Here is a 19,890-nt window from a genome sequence, read left to right on the forward strand (position 1 = left end):
CCATCAAGAACATTCCACCAACAGCATCAAAAACACTGTTCCCCAATGCCTGAGGATTGGTACTCAGGGAAGGTGAGGTGGGACCGAGGGAGTGTCAACATTAGAAAACTAGAATCGGGACCATGTGGGGGAAAACAGGCTTTAAAGGAGAGAAGAGGGGCTTATAGCACACGTGTGGTATGAAAGTGAACTGGGAAATACTGGAGGTAGACAGGTCTAGAGTGGGGAGAAGAGGGAGAAGAAAAACGGAGTAGAGAGTGTCAACCAAGACATGGTAATTAGGAAGGTGCCTCAAGGGAACCTGCAACTTTGCAGGCTATTGCAAATTAGCATATTACATTTCACAGTAAAATATTTGAAAATCTAAATATAAACAAATAAAAATGAAGTGTCACAAAACAGCCCGTGAACAAACAGAAAATTATGCTAAGTGTGACAGAGACCACAGGTTTTAGTTTGGTTTGGGTTTTTTGGTGGTGATGGTGGTGGTTTTGTTTTTTTGTTCTTTGTTTTTTTTTTTGTTTGTTTGTTTGTTTTTTGTTTGTTTGTTTGTTTGTTTTTTGAGTCAGGGTTTATCTATGTAGCCTTGGCTGCCCTGAACTCACTTGGTAGACCAGCCTGGCCTCAAAGTTACAGAGATCTGCCTGCCTCTGTCTCCCAAAGACCATAATTTTAAGCATTCTTTCAAACCTATTTATCGGAAAACAGTAAGCACTGAGTAGAAAGCTCAGCAAATAATGTAAGCAAGCAAATTTTTAAAAGAGAAAAAGAAAAACAGAAAGAGCCAATGGAAATCTGTAAGATTTTCTAATGTTTTGCAATTTAAAAAAATGTAAATCCAATTAAGGAGCATGCCGTTGTCTATCCATCCTGTTGGCACGGACACCTGGTACTGGTGTTCAGTGCCAGGAGCAGATGAGAAAACAGACAGCGTCCTGCTAGGTGAAGAAGGGGAAACCTGTGGAACCTCACTGGACGTCCACTTGGTAAGTTCTATTCACAGTAAAAGGAAGACACTCTCACTTTCAGGAAGCCCACTCATGGGAATTTACCACACAGCATTTTTAACACTCAGATATGAAAGTGAAACATAATATTCTCTCTCATTGCAACATCATTCAAAGAGGAAAAAAACCCACGTGGAATTCTTTTTTTTTTTTTTTTTAATAACTTAGTGCATCCCTGAAATGAAACATGACACAGAATTTTTACAAGGCTCTGTGTGAGGCTGGGGAGATGGCGCAGTGAGTGAAGAGATTGCCGTGCAAGCATGAGGATTGTAGTTTGTGTTTCCAGAAACATGAAAGCCAGACGTGCTGGAGTGCACGGCTATAATTCCAGCATTTCTACTGCAAGATGGAAAGTGGGGAACAAAGGAGGCCAGGGTCACTACCCTCACAAGGTTGTTTTGTTCATCTTGTTGGCTAAATCGCTTCACTTTCTTATTTGGTTTTCCACAGCCATTCTGTTCAATCTTCCATAAACTTACAGACTTTTATTTTACAGTTCTGGGTATGGAACAAGGGTCTCTGCATGCTAGGCTACTTCTGTACCCCTGTGCCACATCTCTACCCCAATACATGGCTTTAAGAGAACCCTAGAAAGCTAGGGAGACCCTTAACTTACCACTACCAATAAGAGACAGTGTTTCAAAGAAGGTAGAAGGTAAGGAGAGAGACACTTAGGGTTGTCCTCTGACTTTATGCTTTTCCACCTCCAAACATACGTACCACATACACACTCAAGAGTTTTTTTTTTTTTTCAAGGTTTTGTGGAGGCTAACATGGAGGGATTGCTAAAAGCTAAAGAAAATCTCCTGGAAAGGAGGTGTGCCCGCATGCTTCTTCTGTGAGTATACATGTTAATTCACCTGCCAACTGTTTACTAAACATGTATTATGTGCCAAGTACTGATGTGCCACCAGGAACAAAACAGACAAAAATGTTAGTCTGCAGAAAGGATGTCACTGAGGGATTTGAACAGCAGGTGCGTATGGAGTGGAAAGGTGATGAGTCACACAGGGAAGCATGCCCAGCTGGAGATGGGAATGCCAGGGGGAAGAGCCTGCTCAGATGCAGTGGTCGAAAAGACACCTCTCTGTGGTCCCTTTGCCCAATGGTAAGGTGGCATCTGAGACCCAAGGTGGGCGAAAAAGTGATGTGTGTGGGCATTGGGAGGACAAACATGCAGGAAGAAGACAGAGGTGTGTTTGCCATGGTTGAGGTCAGTGAACAGGCAGTGATCTCAGAGCAGTGGAGACTGTGTGAGGGTGGGCACAGACCATTTTGCTTTCTTCTCTAACGTTAAAAAAAAAACAACCATTAATTTAAGAAGTAAATTGAAGGGGTGTAGGAAAATAAAGGGGCAGAGGGGCCAGGATGCTCCAGGAGCCAGGATGCTCCAGGATGCAGGATGATTCAAGGGCAGGATGTCCCAGGATGCCAAGTTGCTCCAGGAGGCAGCTCTCTTTTTACCTGAATGGGGATCTGGCCTGCAGTAAGGAACTTTGTTAGTTTACCAGGAGAGGGTCCCTAGTCTAGTTGATTTGGAGAGCGCTGAATTAGTCTTCACTGAAGGACTTCTCAGTGCCTTTAAAATATTCCCACCCAAGTGGGAAAAAAGAATACAGTGTTCCCCACGTGTCCTGACCAAGGAGACAACTACTCCAAACCACCTCTGCCATTGCAATAGAGGCACTCAGACAATGCTGCACTTGGAAAGCAAAGGCAGGTGGATCTCTGAGTTCGAGGCCAGCCTGCTCAAAAGAGAGATATCAAGAACAGCTAGGATTACATAGAGAAATCCTGTCTCAAAAAAGATTTAGTTTTCAATATTTTTGAGTAGTGGGGTGTGTGTTGTGTATGTCATACACATCTGTTCTGCTTGCATGCGTGTTCCCTGTGCTCAAAGATGGTGGCACCAGTGGCTTCAAAAGGCCCTCTGCTCTTAACTCACAGCCTGCATGGAAAGACATTGATATGATGGGACACCAAGCTGACATTCATGGCTCAGAGTGACATCATCACAGTGGATGCTAACACTCTTTAATGCCCTCCTGGGCATTACATGAAGGGCAACTTCATACAAGACATGAGGTAAATGATGGCACCGTCCATAGGAGTTGGTGACCAGGTCCTCGATTGCACAATCCCACACAACCTTGAGCCTGTTAATATTAACCTAGTCTCCAGACTAGGGAGGCAGCAACAGGCCAGAGTCACTAGCCTCACAAGGTTGTTTTGTTCATCTTGTTGGCTAAATCGCTTCACTTTCTTATTTGGTTTTCCACAGCCATTCTGTTCCATCTTCCATAAACTTACAGACTTTTATTTTACAGTTCTGGGTATGGAACAAGGGTCTCTGCATGCTAGGCTACTTCCCTACCCCTGTGCCACATCCCTACCCCAACACATGGCTTTAATCTCTGTGGCTACATAGGGGAGAGGCAGAAACTGGGAAACTGAGTGGGAGCAAAAGTCCTGTGCAAACACCATGAGCTGTAAGTCCCAGGGTTACCACACAGGATCATCTTCAATAACTCTGCCATTGAAACTGCTTCTAAGAGGACATTTTTTTCTAAATAGGCATTTGCTATTCCGGGACATCTTTTGAGGGAAACTTCTAGTCAACGTTCCAGGAAATTAGGCTTTGAAGTCAATTCAGTCAACCAAGAAATTATCCATTAAGCATGCCCCCTCACTCATCTTACCCCATGGGTTCCCACAAGCCAGACCAAGGTTACACGCTGTGCTCTGTGTGGGACCCATAAAGGTTCTGTGAATGCCTCTGAATTACAAACTTCTTTGTAATAAGAGACTAGGGTTGTATAGACTTTTTTTTTTCTGTCCTGCTGTTTGTTCAGAGGATTGTCCTGGAAGCCACTGTGAACGGGTTGTGTACTGTGCATGGGTGCCTACTTGGGGTGATAGGCCATGAAAATATTTCAGCATTGTTAGATATTTGCAAAAGTCCATAATAATAAGACATCCCTTACTATATGACACATGAGGAGACAGGTGCTGCTGTGGGTTGAATTATATTATGTATGTTGAAATTCTAACTCTCAGGCAGCACCTGTCTCCAGGTTCTTCATAGGGGCAATCAAGTGAAAATGGGTGAATTGGGTACATTTTAACCTAATCTGTGTTCTTAGGAAAGGGGATGTTTCAATGTGAAGACACGGATCCCCGGAAGCTGCTTGAATACAGAAGGGATGATGTCTAAGACTACTGAGAGGTCTCAAAGATGTCTTTTTGGGTTACACACTTGAACTCCTCATTGCTGTTCACAAATGTGTAGGTTCTCACAGTCCCTTCTAGGGTTTGGGGAGGGCAGTTAAATGTGGTGCATACCTAAAGTTCCAGGTACGCAGGAGGTGCTCAAGCAATGGAGCAGCCACCCTGAAACAGCATTGAGAATAGCAGGTGAGGTTTGGTAAACTGGCTCAAAGGCTTGTTTGTTCAGCAAACAAGTGCAGGCGGCGATCAGCAGTGTGTGGGTGAACACGTGTAGAAAACAGAAGCAATACTTAGTCGCTAGTGGGTGTTTATCCCATTGGACACGCTGAGAACTGGCTATGGCTTCCCATCAGTGCCCAGAGAAGGCATGGTAGAGCAGAAAGGGTATTTTCTGGTGTGGAGAAAACAAACAAACAAACAAAACAACAAGATTCTAGCTCTCATTTTGCCTCCAGTGTATTGTGGTCCTTGGTGAGGTCCAGGTTCTTCCAACCTATACTTCCTCATCTCCACAGTGAGAGCTCTAGCCTCTGTGAATGGCAGGCACTGGTCTGTGTGCCAGTCCTCCTGCTCTCATGCCCATGGCAGACATTACCAATCATCACGGCTCTATTTCTTCTCTGTTCAGACAGTTACAGAATCCCAACCACAATAATAATCCTCCAGGATGCACCACTTAGAACTCAAGATGGTGGCCAAGATGGAGGCAGCTTACTGAGTTGTCCTAGTGGTTTCTAATGCACCTCCCAGGTGTTGGTTGTCTGGGTCTATTTGTCTTTGCTAGAAATTTACTTCATTGTGCATCTCCCAAGTTGTGATGTTTATGCGGTTACATGCAATGCATAGGCCAGAGGCTGAAGCCAGGTGTCTTTCTCAACCACTCTGCATCAGTCAAATTCTCTGACTGAAACTGAACCTCAAAATTTCAGGTAGACTGGCTCGCAAGTGAGCTCCAGGACTCCATCTGCCTTTGCCTTCACCCAGTACCAAGATTACAGGTGTATGTTATAACAGCCAGCTTTGACATGAGCTCTGGGGGTCTGAACTCAGGCCCTCATGCTTGTGTAGCAAATGCTTTACTGATGTAGCCTCACACTCACTCTCTCCCAAGGTTTTCATGTGGTAAATTTTTATTAGCTAGGCTCCTTCATCAAGACTTGATCTATCCCTCTCTTCCAACTCCTAAATCTTCTGTCGTCTCTAGGATCAGAGTCCCACATCCTAGCCTACCCCATCCTCTCTCCCTTTTGTGATAGCTGAACTTGTTTGAATAGGCCTACCTGCCCAACATACTCACTTAGGAGTCGGGTCTCCAGAGTCTGTTAGTGGCACAAACATCATCCAAACAAAACCTAACAATGTGGTCTAAAGATAAACCCTTTGCAAAGCAATTAAGGCTACATAAGGTCATTAGGGCAGCGCTCCCAAGACTGAATTCTGATGACCAGACCTGAAGACATGGATGAAGACTCCCTGCTGTATGATATCAGAAGCTGCCTCAGGACATGGACAACAAGCAAGGCTATGTGCAGAACTGAGCCAATGCCAGCAATCTGCCCTTGAACCCTCAAAAAATGAGCTAAGTAAACCTCTTTTTATTTTCATTAAGCTAACCTGCCTTGGGTATCTCATTATAATAAGGAAAACCTGATATAGAACATCTCAGAGTGTGATTTGTACAAATGATCTCACATGCCCTCTGCCCACCTCCCAGTCATGGTTAGCAGATCACAGTGCTCTCCCACAGAGAGATAGCGTCCCAAATGCATCCTCCACCCACTCTGCCAGGCAGTGGTGCATCAAATGAAAACAACGGCCCACTTCATCCTTAGAAAAATTGGCCAAAGAAACCCCAGGGCAAACTATTAAACCAAGGAAAGAACTAGATGCCCACGTGTCCGTTTGGAGGGCTCTCAGATCTCAGCTGGTGACCATGAAGCTGTTCGGCACCCAAGAGCCCCGCCAAGCCTTGGTGTTCTGTTCCCGTTCCAGCCTTTGAGAAAACCCAGTTGTCTCCAATGTTCCAGCTCCTACAAAGTGGCTCACTAGAGCAGAAAGAACATGGATCTAGGTTCCACTCCATCCAGCTTGGCCAGCTTGCCTTGGTTTCTACAGGGATGTTTGCTTTGAGCAGGACACTCAGACTTTGCTGGCCTTACCTGTAAAACACAACTGCTGTCTCTTGTGTGGGTCCTCAGAGGGATGCCCTAGCAGATAGCTGAGTCATAGCAGCTGCTCTCCCTACTCAAAATATTGAGGCGTTGCTGCTCATCCTTCCACTTAGAGGGAGGAAGTGTTGCTCATTCCCGGAGACATGCAAAAGGGAGCAAAGGTGATGAGCTCTGGGATGCTGTGGTAATGCAGGGCTGGGAGGCCTTTGAGGGCACTATTCGAGGTCACTCAGGCAGCGTTTCCTATGCCTGCTTTTTCCTGTGAACCGCCTGTCCATCCCTCATGTCCAGCTTAGAGCCTCCTGGTAGAGGCTCTTAAGGAACACTAGCTGAATTCTGAGAGTTCAAGGGGAACTTAAACAGCTCAGGGGTCTGAGGCAGGCCAGCAAAGGGAAGGGTTAGGAACCTGGGACTCCACTGGGTTTTGGGGTCTTAGTCTCTGTCTCTGTCTCTCTGTCTCTCTGTGTGTGTCTCTGTATCTCTCTCTTTCATGCCACTTAGCAGCTTAGCTCCTTTACCCACACATACTACTCTCTCTCTCTCCTCCAAACGATGCACCCAACCTCAGACACCCACCTGTAATGAGTTAGACACTCTCTCTCAACAATAGTAGAAGTTTTTCTGCCCCTAATCACATAGTTCCATCAAATGCATTCCCAGTGTGCTAGAGTAGGAAGAACAGAAAGGCTGATATGGCTTGAACTAGTTTTTGGTATGTGTGGAATAAGTCGAAATGCCCTACAGGTGAACTTTTTACCCTATTTACCATCTTATACGTATACATAATTGGGATGGAATACATGATGGAAGAGTTGCCTGAGGAGGGTACATACTGACCTTGCCCTGTGGCCATGACTGCCCAGAACCTGTAAGTAATTTTTGCTGTCCCCTCATTCCTCTATCCAGGGGGGCTGCGGGTACATCAGACTCACAGTATATGTCTTGTAAGTAAAGCTTACTTTCCTCTGGCCTGAGGCCTGCACCCCAGAGCTCCTAGTTTGCCCCTGGAGATATAGCCATTTTCAGGATGAGAGACCACTGTTGGGGTCAGCTCAAAGAGTGCCCAGCATTGCTGGACAGCATATCACAGGGCCTGGAAGGCTAGTGTTTAGAGGGTCTCATTACAGAGAGATACCTCATTCTGAATGGGGGGGGGCAGTGAAAGATTAAAAAAAGCTTTAACTTTGAGACACAGATGCTCTGTGGCTCCACCACTAGCTGGCTCTGGACCTTGAGTAGGGCTGCTTCACTTCACCTCCCTGGGCCAAAGTTTTTGTCTGGCTCTAGGGATTAAATGGAGCATTGTTCAGAGTGCTCTCAATGACTCAAAGGACAAGGCTGTGCTCAGGAGATCTTGGGGTAGGGATGGAAAGAAGTTGGGGTGAAAACTCAAGAAGGAGGCATTCTGAGGTGAGCCACAGAAGTGGGTAAGGGCAGAGAAATGCCCTCTTTCTCTGCTTGAAAGAGCAGAGAACATCTGGAGAGAGAGATGGACCCAGGGAGAAAGGCTTTCACTGCTGGCAGTAGAACTCAGGAGAATGGTGCCGCACCAACAAGGGGACATAAGGTCTATTATCCTCTCCTCTCCTCTCTACTTGTCCACTGGCAGGGATGAGCCAGTGGATACAGAAGAGGTTGATCTCAGTCCTCAGGCCTCAGACTCCATGGGGCAAGCAGGGAAGAGAAGGGCAAAAGCAGGCACCTGGGCAGCCTCTGGTGGACAGGTGTCAAGTGAGCTCGACACACCTGTCAGTGAGCTTGACACACTGGAAACCTGCTCTTTATGAACAAGAAGCTACAACCAGAACATAAATTTCAGCTGAAAGGCTGAACTTTACTTGGAGTTGAACACATGTTGAGAACATGTACCCACACCATAGGAGGTCATAGGTAAATTCCAAAGGCTCCCATAGGGAGCAGTCAGAGCAGATTTGCTACAGTGTACAGTTTTGGTTGACTATCTGTCAGATTCCCCTACTCTGTAACAGGCCTGGCATAGTCCATGGGCAGGTGTTCTGACCTCTGTACCTGGGTCCTCCAATGGGAGGGGCAGAATTTGACTGAGTCAGGCTCAGATTGCTCAGACTCCCAAGCCTGACTGTTCCCAAGATCTTGCAGGTCCCTTAACAACCAAATCCAACTTAAGGCCCTGAGGAGGACAGAGCATCAGGGAGACTTGGAGTTTTGTGTCTTGTTGGGTCACAGGCCCTAACTAAGTGATCCTGCTGCTTTCTTTATCAAGGATGGCACTCTCCATTCTGTCCCTCTGGATGCTGGTGGCTGGGCTGGTTCTCTATTCCTGTGTACAAGAGTTACCAACATCAGTGACTCAGATGTCACCAATACCAGTGTTCCCAAAGAAACCATCCCCTTTCTTCAGCAACCTCAAATTTGCCTTGAGCCTGTACAAACAGATGCCAAAGCCCAAAGAAGGTAAAAACATATTCTTTTCACCATTCAGTATCACCATCCCCCTCATGCTGCTGGCCCTTCCAAGACAATCCAGAAACCTGCCAACAGGTCTTGCAGGATGTAGGGTTCAGAGACACAAAAGACCTGGATGCAGACACTGAAGCCAGGCACTACAGGAAAGTGCTGGGGGCCATGCTGTAAGCTGAACAGTGCAGGGTTCAGCTTAGAAGCCTGCTCTTTATTGACAAAAAGCTACATCCAGAACATAAATTTCTCAGACTAGCCCAGAGCTTCTACAACAGTGATGTCATTCCCATCTCCTTAGGGAGCTGTGTGCTGGCCAAAAAGCAGATAAACATGGCCGTAACTGACAGGACCAAAGGAAAAGTCAAGAGGCTGCTGAGAGCTCTGAAGCCTCTAATTAACCTGTTTCTGGCCAATTATAATTTATTTAAAGGTCAGTGAGCCAGGACAGCCCCCTGCTGACTAAAGACTTCCTCTGTGACCCTTGCCCTTTCTGGGTGTTCTCTGCTCCTTCGGCTTGGGGCAGCTCCCTGTTCTTGCCTACCGCTGGATACCTCCTTCTTGACTCCCCTCCCTAATCCTTTCTACACTTCTCTCTCAAATTTCCTTAGCAATGTCTAGTCCAGTGGTTCTCAATCTGTAGGTCATGACCCTTGGGGGGGGGTGAGTTGAATGCCCTTTTTACTGGGGCCTCCCAAGACTATCAGAAAATTACATTATGATTTATTACAGTAGCAAAATTACAGTTACAAAGGAGCAACAAAAATAATTTTATGATGGGGGGGGTCATCACAACACGAGGAACTGTATTAAAGGGCACAGCATTAGGAAGGTTGAAACCAACTAGCCTAGTCCTTTGAGTCATTAGGAATGTCTTGAGCAATATTTCATTTATTTCTTACAACCCATCTTGCAAAACACTGGACCCAAGGAGGTCAAAGCCATCTGTATCTATTCTAGTTATTGGGAAGTTAGCCATTTTTTGCTCCAGGCAAATACTGCCTCTCGTTTTTCCAGGACTACTTGTCTGGGCGTCTTCTATACTTACTTCTTCTTGCCCTCCTGCTCTTTTCTTCCATCCTTCATCTCTCCCTTCTGGAACTGGAGGCTCCTTTTTTAGATGCAGCCCCCACTCCCTCCTCCCTGCCACAGCTAAATTTCAGGACAAGGCAGATTAATCCAGGGCCAGCTACATTATTCTTAGGACCCAGTGACAAAATGTCACCTACATCTAATAATCAGACATTCAGAAATAACTGGCCATCCTATCTTTTATCTGGACACCCCTCCTATCACCATGCAAAGGAGGTAGCTGAAGAGAAACACAAGCTTTTGTTTGGTACATGGAGTCGGAGAAGCTTCTTGGAAGTTTGGATGGCAGTGTCCAGGTGGCTGGCAAGTAGGCGGGCTGGCACTTTGAGAAGTTCAGTCTAGGGTACTAGAACCCCAGAAAGTGGACAGTGCTGAGCTGCTGGAGGGAACAACTTGCTTCTGAGTTTATTCCTCCTTTCTCTGAGCATTCCTCCTTTCTCTCATGGCTTTCTGATTATTTTCCGCAAGCCCGTGAGCTGCTTGGTGCAGAGAAGCAGGTTCTTCTATAAAACACCCACCTTTGCCACATCCAGGCAGGATTACAAGGCAAGAAAGCCAGCTTTCTGGTCTTACCCCAGGGCCTCTGGCCCCAATTGGAGCTCTGAGTTGAGTGTATCCACAACACTGTTGAGCTCAGCGAGGCACTGAAGAGATGAACTCCACAGCCCTGGCCAGAATGTCAGCTGCCAGGAAAGAATCAACAACAACAAAAACAAACAAACAAAAAACCCAGCTCACAGGAAGCTGAGTTGAGTAACTTCTTGGCGCATACAGAACTGCATTCTAGCTGCTCCTGCAGATAATGGGGAAAGAGCATTCTCCAGCTTGGTATGGTTGTACTACAATGTTGAAACAGATTGCTGCTGTGTGAAAAGGCTTTGCTTAGAGCACTTCACTGATGCTTACAGGTGTTGTTAAGAGACCTATTACCCCCACAGTTGGCTCAGGAACTGGTAGACTCCTGCCCTCCCTGGCCTCACCTCTCACCATCTCTTCCCTTCCTATTCTAGCTACACATCCTCCCTGTTATCCCAAAACAAGGCATTCCAACCATTGGGATGTTGCATGTGCATTTTGTTCTCTTGAGAATGTTTCTGCATGGCTGTTCTATGGCTTGTCCAACTCACTGTTAAAGTCTTTAATTGGTACCACTTTCTAGGGTATTATATGTATATATAACCGTCACTTTTGTTTTATTTCTCTCCCCAGTCAATATTCCCTGCTAGCTCATTTGACTTTCTTATCGATCATGTTGTTTATATTCTCTGACTTCATAAGATCTGTGTGGGCAGTGATCTTTCACGTGTGCCTCTGTGACTTGCCACAAGGAACATTCCTGGCACGTGTCAGCCTTGGAGCCTCCCTGATGGACAAAGTGTGATGTGCCTTGGATAGTGCTGGCACCTGTGGTCCCTGTCCACTCTCTTATAAGGGAAATGGAAATATCGCTTCAACTCGAAGCTCACAGCGATGAGAAACTTCTGGATAGCTGAGGATGTCAATATCCTGGCACCCATGTTGAAGCGGGTAGGCTGGTTTTGGCTGCAGTATTCCTCTCACCTGAAGAGCCATGTCCTCCAGTTGCCCTACACCTGCAATATCTCAGGCATCTTTATTCTTCTGGGCAACTTAAGAACGATGAGAAAGCCCTGTTGGAGGAGGGTTTTGACACATGGATTCAGCCTTTTCCACTGAGGTGAGAATCCAGCGATTTCCACCCTCCCCCAGGGCTACCAGACCTTTCCACAGCCACCTCGGCTCTGAGGCTTGAGGTGGAGATCCTTCTAGTCTTTGGGGATATGACTTAGGATCTGGGACTTGGTCACACACTTATTATTAGACAGGATCCAGCCATCCACACCTTCCAAAGATGGGGAAAATACCCCAAAATCACCACCATCACCATCACCACAACAGTATCAGCCAACTGCATCTTCCTAGGAGAGATTTACCATAGAGTCATAAAGAAATGAAGAGGAGAAGTGGGAAGATGCTTTGGTTGGTGAAGGGCTGGCCTTGCAAGTATGAGACCCAAACTCATGTACAAAAAAGCTTACAATCGGAGGACGTCGGAGTCGTAGGCTGAGGTGGCAGCCGTCCTGCCGGCATGGAGCTGCCGAAGATGCCGGAGCTGGTGGGGCTGTCTGTGCTTTTCTGGCTGCTGGCCCTGGTGGCCACGGCGGCAGTGGCTCAGGGCTGGCTGTGGGCCAAGGAGGACAAGGCCAACCAGCCCATCTGCCAGAAAACAAATGAATCCAAGAAGTCAGGATCCAAGAAGCAAAAACAGAGTCAGAGGGTTCGCAAAGAGAAGCCTCAGCAGCACAACTTCACCCACCACCTTCTGGCCGCGACACTGAAGAGCCACAGTGGGAATATATCTTGCATGGACTTCAGCAGCAATGGCAAGTATCTGGCAACTTGTGCGTACTGTCCGTATCTGGAGCACCAAAGAGTTTCTTCAGCGGGAACACCACAGCATGTGAGCCAATGTGGAGCTGGACCATGCCACCTTAGTGCACTTCAGCTCTGACTGCAGAGCCTTCATTGTTTGGCTGGCCAATGGAGATACCCTCTGTGTCTTTAAGATGACCAAGTGAGAAGAAGGGGGCTTTACTTTCACCGCCACCCCAGAGGATTTTCCTAAAAAGCACAAGGCACCCATTGTCAACATTGGCATTGCTGACACAGGGAAGTTCATCATGACAGCCTCCAGTGACACGACTGTCCTTATCTGGAACCTAAAAGGTCAGGTGCTATCCACCATCAACACCAACCAGATGAACAAAACTTACGCTGTTATCTCTTTGTGTAGCAGGTTTGTGGGTTCGTGTGGCTTCACCCCAGATGTGAAGGTCTGGAAGGTCTGCTTCAGGAAGAAGGGGGAGTTCCAGGAGGTGCTGCGAGCCTTTGAACTGAAGGGCCACTCTGCATCTGTCCATTCTTTTGCCTTCTCCAACGACTCTCGGAGGATGGCCTCTGTCTCCAAGGATTGCACATGGAAGCTGTGGGACACCAATGTGGAATACAAGAAGCAGCAGGACCCCTATTTGTTAAGGACAGGCCACTTTGAAGAGGCAAGCACCATGCCTTGCCACCTGGCACTCTCCCCTGACACCCATGTCCTGGCCTTGGCCACTGGCACCAGTATTCATCTCTTCAACACGAGGCATGGGGAGAAGGAGGAGTGCTTTGAGTGTGTCCATGGGGAGTGTATTACTGATTTGACTTTTGACATCACTGGCCGCTTCCTGGCCTCCTGTGGGGACCGTGTAGTTCAGGTCTTCCACAACACCCTTGGCCACCGGACTGTGGTGGAGGAGATGCAGGGCCTCCTGAAGCGGGCATCCAGTGAGAGTACCCGCCAGAGGCTGCAGCAGCAGCTGACCCAGGCCCAGGGGACCCTAAAGAGCCTGGGTGCCCTGAAGAAGTGACTCTGGCTCTGGATGGGTCTGGCTGCCTGCCCCAGTGGCTTCTATACTTCCCAGGGGCCCCTGGGGGAACCTCCCACCTTTCTTCTTGGTGGGCCCCACTTTTTCCTATTGAAACTATTCTTGTATACTTAGATATCTCTCTCTCTCTCTCTCGTTTGCCTCCTCCCAAACTAAAAGGTGCTGTTCTTTTTTTTTTTTCACAGACCTAAGGGTTGGAATCTATCTTCACCCAGCACTAAGAAGAAGGGGTAGAGAGAAGAGAGAGAGCAAAGCTTTTGACTGTGTGGTAAATGACCCTAACACTCAAAGAAGTTTGTGAGTGTAGAGGTAAAACCTGAGGGTTGCCAGGGGACAATGTTCCATAAGGGTGCAGAATGTGTTTTATAATGCAGCAAAGTGAGTCTCCATCTGGACCAGGCTCCTAATATCAACAAGGACTGGTCTTTGTTGGCACTGGTCTGTTATCACAGCACTCTACAGACAAAGGCAAGAGCATCGGGTTCGAAGCCAGTTTGGACCACATAGTGAATTTCAGGTCCTCCTGGGCACCATATGGAGAGAGACTCAAGATTTTTTTACCCTGGGCTTCAGCTTTCTTATTTGTAAAATGGGGAACGATGCTCTCTGTGGCATTCCTGCAAAGATGCTGTGAGGCTAGGATCGTTACAAAGTTCCCACGCATGGAGCATGACAGTGCTGTCCAGTGTTATTAACTACCAGGTAAATTTGGCCCTCAAATTGCTCTGCAACCAACAAGAATCAGCTCTTGGGAAGGCCAGGTTTCCTAGGGGCTGGCTTGCTAGTTCCTCTTGGATAAATATGGTGATTTGGTTCACATGCTCAAGATGGTGCTCCTCTCTGCTGGAGACCTCTTGGACTCATCAGTTCAGTGCCTGCTTCATGGGTTGAGCTAGTGATGCTGGCTGACACACACACACACACATACACACACACACACACACACACAAGACTAGGCCTGTGGCCAAAGAGAAAAGCTGGTGGGAAGGACCCATAGGCTGGTGTCTGAAGTGCTTTTTGTTCATCACAGCTGCAAGCCATGTTGAAGACATGAAGCTTGACAGTACTGAATCCAGGGCAATAATGGGGATGAATGGAACAGATCCAATAAGAGAGCAGATTAAATTTGAAGATTGCTTGGATCCAAGGGGTAGAGAAGATGTCAAGAATCTAGGAAGGCTTGAATCTAGCAAAAAGTATCCATCCCAGTTAGTTTTGATCTCTCACTTAAAAGTAGGGCCTCTTCCAGTCATCCTCAATGCTACGGAAGGTTAGAATAAGGCAAACCCTGAAGTTGACCTTGATGGCTCCCTTGTCGTCACCCTCTCCTTCCACCATCACTGCTGCATCCAGATGACCTGCAGCATCTGCTGTCTGTCTGCCTCTTCTGTTATCATCCTGGTCTTAGTTACTGTTGCATACTAGATGTATAGTACTTCTGTTTTCAACCACATTACTTCCAAGTCACTTTTCTACATTGTTTAGCCAATTTGGAAAACAAAACAGATCATGCCGTTTCCCCAAAAGGCTTCAAAGGCTTCCTTCTGCTCTTAGAATAAAACCTGAACTGTAGTCTATATAATGCCATGGAATTTAGCCCCTCCTGTGATCTTTCTCTGTGGTGGTCCAACCTACCCCATTTTTCTGTTTCTTTACTAACCCAAGCAGTTTGTAGTCTCCAGGTCTGGGCTGGTCCCTCTTGTGTGCTGCAAGCATTTTCCCTTTCTGTTGGCAGATCTGTCAATGCGATTCAGTTCTTGGTAACTTTCACTCCAAACAGTTGCCTCTTCAACCACCTCATCTGAAGTAGCCCTTTCCACTGATCCTGTCCTATCTGTTGCATTGCTGCTTTTCTTTCTTTTGTATGACTTGGTGCTTTCTGAATCCATCTTGTTTGGCTATGTGTTTGCTCCAGTGTCAGGAACAAGGGCAGTCAAGTGGGTATCAGGTATCTGATTCCTAATTAGTCAAGTGGGTATCAGGTACCTAATTCCCAGGTATCAGGGAATTAGGCTGCTCACTTGTTTGTGAGATGGGAAGAAATGGTAGAGACTGCAGTGGGCATTTATTCTGGGTGCACAGTGGGTGGTAACTTTTGCCACTTATCGCAAAAGTTGCCAGTTTCAGAGAAGTTAGATGTTGGCGCTGTGCTTTGAAATGGGGTGGCATTGTGACTGCACCAAACACTGATGTAGGAGGGTGCAGTTCATCGTCTCGTTGGCACTTAAGGATTGTTCCTTGCTTTCCTTTTTGCAGTCCTGGGGATGGACCCCAGAGCCTCATGCAGGACAGACAATTGGCTCTGCTGCTGAGCCATGCCCCATCCTCTCACAGGGAGATGCTAGAAAAAGGCTTTCCCACTCAGCCACAGCCACAGCCCCTCACTAGGCAAACACTTTGACACTGAGCCTTTAGCACTAGTTGGTGAAATTGCTGAAGAATGCATTGAAACATGAGCTCCACAAAGGCAGAGTCCATGTTTGTCTGCCTTGTTCTGGGTCCCAAGTGAAGAAGCCAGGGCAGAGTAAGCTCTCAATAAATGGAACTCAGACTAGAAGTAATTGACAAAAATTTGATATTTTCTGCTGTGGATCCAGTTCTCTGATGAGATCAGCCATACTGAGGGCAGTATGGCCACACACAGCTCTGCTTCCTGCTGTGGATGCTTGTGGGGTGCTGGTGGGGGTCTGCTTTGGTTGACAGAAGCAGCTGAAAACACTTTCACTTGCTTCTGGGCTACCATTTTGAGAAGTAACTGGTGTCATGGCTGCAGAGAGAAGGTAGGGAACCCAAGAATGCTGAGCCACTGAAGTCAAAAGTCCCTGATCTGTGTGTGGTCCAGAGTGAGGTAATCACAGAAGCTGCCTGAGTTTGTCTCCTCATCTGTAAAATGGGAATAAATGTTGTCCTATAAAAAAAAAAAAAAGCTTACAATCCTAACACCAAGCTAATCCAATGGAGTCATTTGAGGTTGAGGTTCCTATTCCCAGATGACCCTTAGCTGTTTCAAGCTGACCCCCCCCAAAAAAATTGGAAAGATCCCAAAGAACAACACTGCTGTTGTCCTTCTTTGAACTCCACACACAAATGCATGCGTGTGCACCTACATACACTTACACACAGAGTAGGAAGAACAATGTGTTACTAAGAAGGCTCTGAACAGACCACAACGCTGTGGAATCCTTGTTTGGATACTTACTTGCCTTGCCACATATGAATGCGTGACCTGTTACTGTCCCCACTGGGAACCAGAAGCTAGCCTCTTTACTGGCTTCCTTGTCAGGAAGGCATTACAGGAAAGCCTTGACTTCCTAGCTATTGGTCCTTCTCTGCCCTGTTCTAAAATCAGTTTACTCATGTCTCTAGAGCCATGATTCTCAACCTTCCTAATGCTATGACCCTTTAATACAATCTCTCATGTTTTGGTGATGCCAACCATAAAAATTTCTCATTGCTACTTCATAACTGTAATTTTGCTACCGTTATAAATCATAACGTAAATATCTGTATTTTCTCTCTCTTTTTTTAAAGATTCATTTATTGTGTGCACAATGTTCTGCCTACATGTACACCTGCACACCAGAAGAGGGCACCAGATCTCATTATAGAGGGTTGTGAGCCACCATGTGGTTGCTGGGAATTGAACTCAGGCCCTCTGAAAGAGCAGCCAGTACTCTTAGCCTCTGAGCTGTCTCTCCAGAGCATCTGAGCCATCTCTCCAGCCCACTATCTGTGTTTTCTGATGGTGTTAGGCAACCCCTGTGAAAGGGCCGTTCAATCTCCAGGGGAAGTAGTGACCTACAAGTTGAGAACCACTTCTCTAGAGTACCTAATGCTTTTTCTACCCAGAGTCTAGCCTGTGGCCATCATCTTGTGCTTCATCTGGGCGTTTGTGGGAAACATGAGCTCTCGAGTACACCTCAAACCCAGCAGGCTCCAGGCATTTGAGTGCATGTTATAAAGATTGAGAAGCCCTGACCAGGGCCAATCTTATTGCTTCCAGACAGATCCTCGGGCCCCCACCATGCAAACCACCTCCATGCTGTCTGCCACATCCCATTTGCACAGCTGTTCTGTCCTAGCTCTGTCTTCTCCAGGCCAGACTCTGTCCCACCCAGCTACTCTGAGCATCAGTGACTGCTTAGAAGTGTCCATAGCCACTGTGCCTACCAGAAGTCGGAAATATTTCTCTCCCTACAAGTGACAACCAAATTGTCCCCAGTTGCTGCTATACGTTCCCTGGGGGTTAGAGTTGGTGGAGCTGTGGATGGTAGCCCCTAGGCACTGTCTGTAGGCCTGAACCATCATTGCAGACAACATCTGTTTGAGAGGCCAGAGAAAGGGCTGGTGGGGCTTAAGGTTGCATTCTTCCTGGTAGGACTTCTCCTACCCTCAATGCTCTTCCCGTGGAAACAGCTGGGAGGTTCTCTCTCTCTCTCTCTCTTTCTCTCTCTTTCTCTCTCTCCCAGCTCACCGATGCTTTGACCATCCAGGAAGGCATCTGGAGCTGCTTTTCACCTCCATTAGGACAATACCTGGGAATCAGTGTGGAGGGAGTTAGACTCACTTCTGCTTGTGGAGCATTGCAGAAATGAAAGACAGGAAGCTGTGCTTCAGCAGGTGGTCTCCTCTGGGTCTGTCGCACAGTCTCCTGCTGCTGGGCACGGAATGTCCTTCTGAGTGCTTGATGTTTTTAATGTTTTTTTTTCTTACTTGATTCCCTCCATTACAAGCAACAAGAATAAAAAACTGTGTGGATTTAAAGTGGGTAACATGATGGGCATAGGCCTAGGGAAATGCTGTCCGTATTCAGCCAGGGAGCCCAGCCAGCCATTGCCCCATACAGGTCCCATTTTGCACGTGTGGCAGAAACACTTCTGAAACCTCCACTCAGCAACTACAAGCACACAATGCAGTGTGAACACCTCGAGCTCCGGGCTGCATGATGGCAATCCAGAAATATCTACCCTGCTTACGCCATCTCCTTTCTTCTCCCTCCCAGCCAGCCCCTGGCAGGCACACTCTATTACCAAGAATGTGACTGTTTGGGTCTCATATGATCTTTGAACAAATGAAATCGGTTGGTGTCCTTTTGAGACACAAACAAGAAAACATGGCATTCAGTCTGTCCTAGGACCTTTGAAGTCCAAGACTGGACAGACAGAAGGAGGAAATGGAAGCTAGGCTAAATTGAAGCATGCAGAGACAGAACCTCTTTTTTTTTTTTTTCTTAGCTGGACCAGAGCAGTTGCAGCCTCTCTATGAGAAGTACTGTTGTAGCTCAAGGACCCTCAGCTTTCAGAAACAATGCGGTTTGTGTCCCATCCCCTAACCTACCAGGTGCAGAATGAAACTCAGGTCAGCAGTCACTGGGCGGAAACTTCCAGAGTGTGGCCTTGTGGCTTATTTTACTTAGACAATTAAATGCAGTAAAACCTTGGGGAAAGGTTTCCACATGACAATGATCACAGGCTTTAGGCACAGCGGTGTAGAAACTCCCTAGCATGGAGCATAGTAGCAAAGCACTTGTGAGCTGTGCAATAGGACTGAATCCTGTTGACTGATAAACAGGGCTCCCTCAGGACAAGGACCTAGGGAGGAGGAATTTGTAGTGAGCATGAGGACAGATCAAAAGTGCACGGGACCTCTTTCGTAAGTATGGGTTCTATTGACTGAGAGATAAAGCTCATGATTAAGGCCTAAACGATGCCCAAGATTTGGGAGGATTCAGGAAGACTGGCTCCATAGAATAGCCACTCCAGCCTTCCAGATGACCTGGCATCAGTTGCTTCCTTCCCTTAAAGAACATAGGTCCATGTGTTTTCCAAGACTGGTTCCTCCAATGCTCTCTTTAAGGTGAGCTTCCTACATAGCCTCTTGATTTTCCAGATCTCATTCCCAGAGCAAGCCCTCTGACCGCCTCTGAGCATTGCCAAAAGATGGAAGGAAATTGCCTTGAGGAGTCCCTGGCACAGACACACAGCAAACACAGTTGTGCTTGTTTGTGCCGGGAGTCCGCTGGCTGGGGTGGATTATCAGACAACACGATTTCAACTCTGTTTTCTTCTTCCTTCCTCACCCCTACCCCAAGCAGCAGGAGGTGGCTGTATTTCCCCAAATTCTCCATTCCTGTTGCTCTTCAGCTGGAAAGGTTCTAGTAGGATAGCAATAGCCTTCATCTGTTCAATGAACACAAGAACCTTATGGGAATCTCTCTGCAAAAAGCACCCAAGAAGGTCACCACGGTATGTTAACACTCTGTGGCCAGGCTCTTTCTGCTCAATGCTTCCTGTGGTTTCCGCCTGCTAACCCATTCAGGGAGCAGCAATGAGCATCCACGGTGCTCTGTGAAGTCCAAGTGGGAAATGATGACCCACAATTACAATGGTGTCCTGCGCCTGGCTGTCCCTCAGAGATGGCTGGTCGAGGAAATAAAAAGCTGAGTCCTCGAGCTCACCACCTGCTGAGGGGACAGCCACAGCTTGGGGGCTCCAATGCTGGGTG

General features: G+C 47.1%; 2 pseudogenes; both read left to right on the forward strand.

The window, feature by feature from the left end:
• The first annotated feature begins 851 nt into the window (after window positions 1–851).
• LOC129666069 (plasma serine protease inhibitor-like) overlaps window positions 852–19,890 on the forward strand; it is a 21,232-nt pseudogene continuing 2,193 nt past the window's right edge.
• Window positions 12,045–13,515, forward strand: LOC129665871 (transducin beta-like protein 2; annotated as a pseudogene).

The sequence above is a fragment of the Psammomys obesus genome, unplaced genomic scaffold (genome assembly GCF_907164565.1).
Source record: "Psammomys obesus unplaced genomic scaffold, mPsaObe1.curated_primary_1811, whole genome shotgun sequence".
Lineage (NCBI taxonomy): Eukaryota > Metazoa > Chordata > Mammalia > Rodentia > Muridae > Psammomys > Psammomys obesus.